This window comes from Dendrobates tinctorius, unplaced genomic scaffold (assembly GCF_039654945.1).
Source record: "Dendrobates tinctorius isolate UK_male_01 unplaced genomic scaffold, ASM3965494v1 ptg000160l, whole genome shotgun sequence".
Taxonomy (NCBI): Eukaryota; Metazoa; Chordata; class Amphibia; order Anura; family Dendrobatidae; genus Dendrobates; species Dendrobates tinctorius.
In genome coordinates this window covers 2,863,856-2,873,147 of record NW_027361827.1, presented here as the reverse complement: position 1 = coordinate 2,873,147, position 9,292 = coordinate 2,863,856, and the positions used below count along the sequence as shown (strand labels likewise).

The 9,292-nt window shown below is 40.4% G+C and overlaps 1 long non-coding RNA gene across 1 annotated transcript; it reads right to left on the bottom strand.

Moving 5' to 3' along the window:
* Positions 1–2,426: 2,426 nt before the first annotated feature.
* LOC141052412 (uncharacterized) lies at positions 2,427–8,750 on the bottom strand. The gene is made up of 3 exons (XR_012220804.1): positions 6,510–8,750; positions 6,258–6,421; positions 2,427–4,088 (listed from the first exon to the last, which is right to left on the bottom strand). It is a non-coding gene; the product is annotated as an uncharacterized lncRNA (long non-coding RNA).
* Between the last annotated feature and the right edge of the window lie 542 nt (positions 8,751–9,292).

The following is a 9,292-nucleotide window of genomic DNA, read 5'->3' as shown; positions in this document are numbered from 1 at the left end:
TCTGGTAGATTGAGCTGGACTTGAGAGCTGCGTAAGGGGGAACTAGCGGTGGACCTGACGGACTGAGAGGGGGTTGGTGATGGTGATGGTGGTGGTGGTGATGGCTTAGATTCAGTCTTTCGTTGCAAAAACATTGTGATTCCCTGACTGCTTTGGCTTTGCGACGACACCTCAACATTTCTTGCTGGTGGTGTGCTTACCGGTGGGCTTTCAGTGGTGGAAGTGATGGAGCGTTGCTGGCTACCTTCAGTCGGAGCAGGTGCACATGTGCTACCTGAGGTTTTGTAATCCGTCCACGCTTGCAAGTGCATGGTGGTTAAATGTCTAAGCATGCAACTGGTATTCAAATTTCAGAGATTTTTCCCTTGGCTTAAGGTCCTTCCACACTTCTTACAGATAACCTTTGCCTCATCAATAGGATTTTGGTCAAAAAAGTGCCACACTGCACTCTTCCTACTATGGTATGAATTTTCAGGGCTTGCATGCTGTGCTAATTTGACCGTCTGGCCAAGCTGTCCTGCAACTCTTTTGTTTTTTTACCACATTTTTGGACAGTTATGGGCCTGCCAGATAACCGCTGCTGCGATGTCGATGCCTGCTGCAGATTCTTCTCCTTTTCTGAGCTATTGCCAGCGTCACCCTCTTCCCCCAATGGATGCCAATCCAGGTCAACAACAGGGTCATCCATCACCTCCTCTTCAATTTCATCTGCACCTTCCTCTGTGTCACCGTGTAAGGTGGTATAGTATGCGGGAAGGGGCACCTGAGTTTCATCAGGGTGTGATTCTGGCTCAGTGGACTGCGAGGGAAATGTTTTGCTCTGGGTCAATGTACCAGCAGAATCATCAAGCAGTGGCTGTGCATCAGTGCACTCCATGTCAGATTCATCTTGGACTGGGGAATTCAGGATTTGACTTGATAACCCAGGCATGGTATGTGAAAAGAGCTCCATGGAGTAATCTGAAGTGTGGCCTACCGCATTCTTCACTTTCGGTGTGGGTGAAGGACACAAGGAAAGGTGTTGTTCAACCACCAGAAGCCTACACTGACGACTCAGGGCTTGCAGTTTTTGAAACTTCAGAAGAGGAGGCAATACAGCTGGAGACTGCTTCGGCAATGTAAGCCAAAACCTGTTCCAGATGCTCCGGCTTTAAAAGCAGTTTACCTACTCCCAGAAAAGGGAACCTTATAGGCCTTCTTGTGCCAGATGATGCCGCAGGCTCAGCACCTCCTGCCTTAGCTGCTATTGTGCTTTTGGCATAACCAGCAGATGCACCACCACCACCAACAGCACCAGCTGCGCCCCCCCCGCCCACGTACGCAGCCTCTTACACCATACTTCCTCATGTTTGGGAAAATGTACCAAAAATACCAGCAGATATGGTACTGTATGAGGAGCGTACAACAACTGGGTCATCCATCACCTCCTCTTCAATTTCATCTGCACCTTCCTCTGTGTCACCGTGTAAGGTGGTATTGTATGCAGGAAGGGGCACTTGAGTTTCATCACGGTGTGATTCTGGCTCAGTGGACTGCGAGGGAAATGTTTTGCTCTGGGTCAATGTACCAGCAGAATCATCAAGCAGTGGCTGTGCATCAGTGCACTCCATGTCAGATTCATCTTGGACTGGGGAATTCAGGATTTGACTTGATAACCCAGGCATGGTATGTGAAAAGAGCTCCATGGAGTAATCTGAAGTGTGGCCTGCCGCATTCTTCACTTTCGGTGTGGGTGAAGGACACAAGGAAAGGTGTTGTTCCTGACCAGAAGCCTACACTGGCGACTCAGGGCTTGCAGTTTTTGAAACTTCAGAAGAGGAGGCAATACAGCTGGAGACTGCTTCGGCAATGTAAGCCAAAACCTGTTCCAGATGCTCCGGCTTTAAAAGCAGTTTACCTACTCCCAGAAAAGGGAACCTTATAGGCCTTCTTGTGCCAGACGATGCCGCAGGCTCAGCACCTCCTGCCTTAGCTGCTATTGTGCTTTTGGCATAACCAGCAGATGCACCACCACCACCATCAGTACCAGCTGCGCCCCCCCCGCCCACGAACGCAGCCTCTTACACCATACTTCCTCATGTTTGGGAAAATGTACCAAAAATACCAGCAGATATGGTACTGTATGAGGAGCGTACAGCTGTATAAAGTGTAGGGAACAATTTAAATCTCTGTATATAATTCCTTAGTCACAGACGCTCTCCCAGTATGTATTTGACCGTAATCCAACCAGCAGATATACGGTACTGTATCAGAAGTGGACAGCTCTATACGGTGTATGTATGGAAAAATGAAAATCTCCGTCTATTTTTTTACTGAGTCACACACAGATAGCATGTATTTGTCCGTGATACCAGCCAGTACACGGTAGTGTGCGAGGAGCGTACAACTCTATATGGTACCAAAAAAATCCCCTGTTAATGGGAAATAAGTAATAGCATAACTCAGAAAACAGTATATATCAACAAAGAGCCATATCTCAACTATTAAGTGAAAATTAAGGACCAAAAGAGTTTTAGCATAAAAAATAAATTTTATTGCATAATAATTAAAAACAACAGCAGAGCAACAATGCTAAAACAGGCAGTGGTAGACATAAATGGTAGATGATATCTAGAAAAGAATCCAAGTGGAAAGGGCATTACTCCCTCAAAGTACTCAATGATAAATCACATCCATGTAGTGTAAATATAATCTAGAGTGCCTTATTCATGAATCTGCCATATTTTATATAGTAGAGGTAATAGAGAGTATATCTTTTGCCAAAGAATTTATTTTAATAAATTCACTAGAATGTTAATTCTCAGCTGAGAAAAAAATGGGACCAATATAGTGTAATGTACATGACGCCGTGAGCAGTAACCACCACACGGAGAATAGATTAAATAGGTTACAAAAAGCTGCACCAAACATATGAGCTCACATAAAGTGGCAAAAGTTACAAATAAATACAAGTAATTGCCACAATGTGAGCCGGCATATTCACGAAGAGCAACATAAATAAACAGTTAGTTGCTCAGCAGAATAAACCACATATTAATGTGAATAAAACTGGGTGCAAATTGAAAAGAAAATGCAAATAATAACCTCAGCAAATATTGGCGCAGATAAGCCCATACAAATGACCAAACTAAGGCCAAAGCAAAGTATTCTCTACTAGGCAGAGAAAAAAAGACCTATTCATGCAAGTTGAACCGGATAACAATTGAAAAATAGAGTAACGTAACACTTACATGAAGTGACTATGTGCTGCCACTGCCTGCCGCCTCTACGCGCGTTGCGCCTTGGCTTCCTCAGGAGGCGTAACTCACACTAGCCCCGGAATTGATATATATAGGGTCAATAGGCAATAAACCACATCGCGCAACAGGTGTCATCCCGATTGAGCACATGCGCAATGCCAGACCACAAGACTCCCCATTCAGAAGTCTGAAAGTAAGTGACGCATGCGCTGATGTATCCCGACTCAGTAAATCAGAGATCCTCCTTCAGCGCTCATAGGGAGCAAATGGATACCGCTGCATAAGCAGCAGAACACCACAAGCGCACCTGGTGAGCGTGTCAGGAGATCTCAAGTAGGGAAAATCCTGGGCATGCGTACCAATCAGACAAAAAAACAAAAGAAAAAGATATGATCAAAATGTGAGCAACATTTGTAAAAATATTACTGAAAAAATGATAAAGTGTATAGAATAAAAACAAAAAATTGGATACTAGTGCCAAATGGATTATGCAGAAAATGAGACAAGTGATTTGGTGAATAAAATACAGAAAATAATATCGATAATATCCCCAATAATCAATCCCCAAAATAATGGGGACAAAAAGATGCTACCTAACAATAATGATAGTGATAAATAAGTACCAAATAAATTGTACAGAATATGTAACTAACAGTATTGGTGAACAATAATAAAATACATAGAATATAATAATATTAATAATATCCCCAATGTTCATTCACTCAATCAATGAGGACAAATATCCCAAAGTCTTCTTCTTTGTGAGTGAGATACGCTTCATTTTCTGTGTAATAAACAAGATCCACAACCAAGAGCAGACTGAATGAGGTAAATCGAATGGAATGGAAACTAAAAATAATAAGAATAAAAAAAAAAATATTAAAAACCGAAGCAAAAAATAAAAACCATGTATACACAATATGAGAAATTTTATTTATATTATAAGAAGGATCCAAAACCATTATTCTCATTTAAACCCACTGGTATCATCGTGTTAAGCCTATAGATCCATCTGCTTTCTACCTGTGAAAGAGTTTGAAATAAATTTCCACCCCTCGTACCCAACGATACCTGATCAATTGCAAAAACACGAAGATCATCAGCACGAGAATGATGAAATGCACGAAAATGCCTCGGTAATGTCTTCAATTGGTCCAGATCCTTAGCCTCCTTAGATTTTTCGATATCTCGAACATGCTCGCGAATTCTAATTCTAAGCTCTCTTGTAGTCATTCCTATGTAAATCTTTTTGCAAGAACAACTTGCATAATATATCACACCCTTAGATGAACAGGTAAGGCATTTTCTGATTGAAAAGGTCTTGGAATGATCTGAATTTTGAAATGTATTCATTTTAAGTGTATTAGAACATGCTTTACAAGTTCGACAAGGGTAAAATCCTTGGAGTTCACCAAAAATACCCTTTTGTACTTTTTCGTTGGAGGTTAGATGACTCCTTACAAGTAGATCAGAAAGATTTTTAGATCTTTTGGCTGTAATACAAGGTCTAGATGGCAATGTCTTTTTCAAAATAGGATCTATTTGTAACACATGCCAGTGTTTATCGATTATACCAGTAAAGTTATCCCATTGATCATTAAACGGGGTAATTAGACGAACTTGATTATTATCCCTAGGTTTGGAATTTCTCTTGTATAGCAATTGATCCCTAGGGATTTCTTGTACTCTATTATAAGCTCTACGAATTTGCCTATGACCATATCCTCTTTCTCTAAATCTGGAATATAAATCTGCAGCTTGATTTTGGTATGTCTTTTCCGAAGAGCAAATCCTCTTTGCTCGCAAAAACTGCCCCACTGGAATTGAGCGTATAGTGGATTTTAGATGAGAGGACTTAGCGTGTAGAATTGAATTAGTGGCCGTAGGTTTTCTATATATATCAGTCGATACAGATCCATCATCATTGACTGAAATATCGATGTCCAAAAAACTAACTCTCTTCCCATAGGAATAAGTGAGTTTTATGTTCAGATCGTTATCATTCAATGCAGACATGAATGTTTTTAATTCATCCAACGGGCCCTCCCATACAAACATCACATCATCTATGTATCTCATCCAATTGTGGGCCTTTTCAATATTGGTAACAGGAGAACACTGAAAGATTTCCCTCTCCCAAAAACCCAAAAATAAATTGGCATAAGCCGGAGCACAAGCCGCCCCCATGGCTGTACCTTGAGTTTGCAAAAATACTTGTTCTTTAAATAAAAAACAGTTGTGCGTCAGAATAAATTCTAACAGAATAATTATAAGGGCTGCCAAAAGGGGGTCCAAATTACTATTTCTCAAAAACCAGGAGGTAGCTCTAAGTCCCTGGTCATGGCGAATGGAGGTGTATAACGCCTCCACATCAGCCGTGACAAGGATCATATCATCTCCCAGATGTAGCTGGTCTAACCTCCGTAGAGCCGCAGTTGTATCAAGAATATGGGAGGGTAGAGTGGTCACCAAGGGCTTCAGATAGTAATCTACTATCTGACATATCAGTTCACTAAGTCCTTCCTTTCCGGACACGATAGGACGGCCGGGCGGATCCTCAATGTTCTTATGTATTTTTGGGATTAAATATAAAGTGGGCAGTTTAGGTTTTAAAGATTCAACAAATTCCAAAAGTGATTTGGGGATAATACCCTTCTCATGTGCCTCTAACAGAATATCATTTAGTTCTTTATGATATGCAGGAAGAGGACTGAAAGTCAATTTTTTATAGCAATTAGTGTCCGATAATAATTTATGAGCCTGTTTTTCATAAAGGTCACGTGGCCAAAGAACAAGATTGCCACCTTTATCGGCTCTTTTAAAGATTACATCTTTCCAACCTTGCATTTCCATAATTGCTTTTTTATCACTCATAAAAGTTGGATTAAAGCGATAGTTTTTCTTAAGTTCCTCTATATCATGAGTGACCAATCTCACAAAAGTCTCAACTGCCGAGCATGTGTTAAGGTTAGGAAATTTTTTTGATTTATTAAACAAGGAAACGGGAAAAGAACTCACCGCTTCCATAGGGTTGCTCTCCTCTGCTAAGGATTCTAAAATTTCCAGAGCAGCTTTCTCTTCCTCAGAATTGAGTGACAATCCCATAGTACTTTTCTCATGGAATCTCTTTAGTATCAGTTTTCTCGCGAACAGGTGAACATCTTTTATGACCGTGAAGGAATCTAATTGTTGAGATGGAGAAAAGGATAAACCTTTTTCTAACAATTCTACCTGTTCATTAGATAAAATATGCGAGGATAGATTAATTACCTTAGGTTTATCATTTCTCCTGGTACCAGAGTTAGATTGATATCTTGCACTTCCTCTGCCCCTACCACCATATCTTGTTTTAATACGTCTGGGAGTATAATATTCCCTTTCGTGAGTTGAAGTGGTATTACTGGATATAGAAGACACCGAAGACACAGATGAACTTCTTATCTCTGATTGTTTCTGATCTTCTACTGAAATTCTATTTTGCCAACGAAAGACTTTTTTCTGATCATAATCCATCACATCACGTTGATATTTTTTCATTTTATTTTTACTGATCTGTTGTTCCCATTTCTCCATATCATGATTGAGATCCTGAAAGAAATTTTCCAGGGCCTCTTTTGACAATTTGGCTACCAACTCTTCTTGTAATTTGTTCAGCTCAATATCCAATTCTTCCAAAATAGAAGCATTTTTGATATTGATGATCTCCATAAAAGACATAGAGCATGCTGAGGAAACACTTTCCCATTTAGATATTAACTCAGTATCATCCAGACTAAAGGTTGGATAGAGTTGTATCCGCAGGCCACGTGGAATGATTTTTTGTTTAATATAATTATCTAGGGATGTTTTAGTCCACCAAATCCTAGTTTTTTTATTAACCAAGTTTTTATATTTCATCATTAATCCTTTATCATCATATTGGGTATGATTAAAATTAGCAATTGAGCTCTGTTTGAATAAATCCAATGCTTTATCCTGCCAGACCTTTTCCCTGGCTTTGAAATCCATCATAGGGAATTAAACTGTGGTAAAACAGAAAATATACATTAAGTACCAAAAAAATCCCCTGTTAATGGGAAATAAGTAATAGCATAACTCAGAAAACAGTATATATCAACAAAGAGCCATATCTCAACTATTAAGTGAAAATTAAGGACCAAAAGAGTTTTAGCATAAAAAATAAATTTTATTGCATAATAATTAAAAACAACAGCAGAGCAACAATGCTAAAACAGGCAGTGGTAGACATAAATGGTAGATGATATCTAGAAAAGAATCCAAGTGGAAAGGGCATTACTCCCTCAAAGTACTCAATGATAAATCACATCCATGTAGTGTAAATATAATCTAGAGTGCCTTATTCATGAATCTGCCATATTTTATATAGTAGAGGTAATAGAGAGTATATCTTTTGCCAAAGAATTTATTTTAATAAATTCACTAGAATGTTAATTCTCAGCTGAGAAAAAAATGGGACCAATATAGTGTAATGTACATGACGCCGTGAGCAGTAACCACCACACGGAGAATAGATTAAATAGGTTACAAAAAGCTGCACCAAACATATGAGCTCACATAAAGTGGCAAAAGTTACAAATAAATACAAGTAATTGCCACAATGTGAGCCGGCATATTCACGAAGAGCAACATAAATAAACAGTTAGTTGCTCAGCAGAATAAACCACATATTAATGTGAATAAAACTGGGTGCAAATTGAAAAGAAAATGCAAATAATAACCTCAGCAAATATTGGCGCAGATAAGCCCATACAAATGACCAAACTAAGGCCAAAGCAAAGTATTCTCTACTAGGCAGAGAAAAAAAGACCTATTCATGCAAGTTGAACCGGATAACAATTGAAAAATAGAGTAACGTAACACTTACATGAAGTGACTATGTGCTGCCACTGCCTGCCGCCTCTACGCGCGTTGCGCCTTGGCTTCCTCAGGAGGCGTAACTCACACTAGCCCCGGAATTGATATATATAGGGTCAATAGGCAATAAACCACATCGCGCAACAGGTGTCATCCCGATTGAGCACATGCGCAATGCCAGACCACAAGACTCCCCATTCAGAAGTCTGAAAGTAAGTGACGCATGCGCTGATGTATCCCGACTCAGTAAATCAGAGATCCTCCTTCAGCGCTCATAGGGAGCAAATGGATACCGCTGCATAAGCAGCAGAACACCACAAGCGCACCTGGTGAGCGTGTCAGGAGATCTCAAGTAGGGAAAATCCTGGGCATGCGTACCAATCAGACAAAAAAACAAAAGAAAAAGATATGATCAAAATGTGAGCAACATTTGTAAAAATATTACTGAAAAAATGATAAAGTGTATAGAATAAAAACAAAAAATTGGATACTAGTGCCAAATGGATTATGCAGAAAATGAGACAAGTGATTTGGTGAATAAAATACAGAAAATAATATCGATAATATCCCCAATAATCAATCCCCAAAATAATGGGGACAAAAAGATGCTACCTAACAATAATGATAGTGATAAATAAGTACCAAATAATTGGTGCGTGTGCTTGGCTGAGGAGCCAATGGGGCGAAGCTACCATCTGTGGGATTATGACTGAACGCCTCTAAGTCAGAATCCCCCCTAAACGTGACGATACCGCAGTGCCGAGGAGCCCATCCCGGCCAGGGATAGCCGGGGGTCCCCGAGCCCCCGGCGAGTAACGCCGCACGCCCCGTGGACCGGAGTGCGGCCGGAAGCCCCGCCGCCTCTCTCCCGGAGCGCACCGCAAGTTTCGCTGGGAACCCGGTGCTAAATCATTCGTAGACGACCTGCTTCTGTCTCGACAAAGACAACTGCACAGTAAAAGCACTTAAGACAGGAAACAGAACAAGACTTTTGGCAACTGTAAAGGAAGATAATTTAAAGGAAGGCCAATATTTTCCATCCAGCAAATAAGTTTGCCTTTTGTCACTGGAAGTCCTAGGAGCATTGCAGAAGGTACTCCTAACGTAGGCCAAAGTCAGAGGACACACAAGAAAACACAACTAGCCCCAAAAAAGTAGGAGTTGCCCCCTCCAACCCG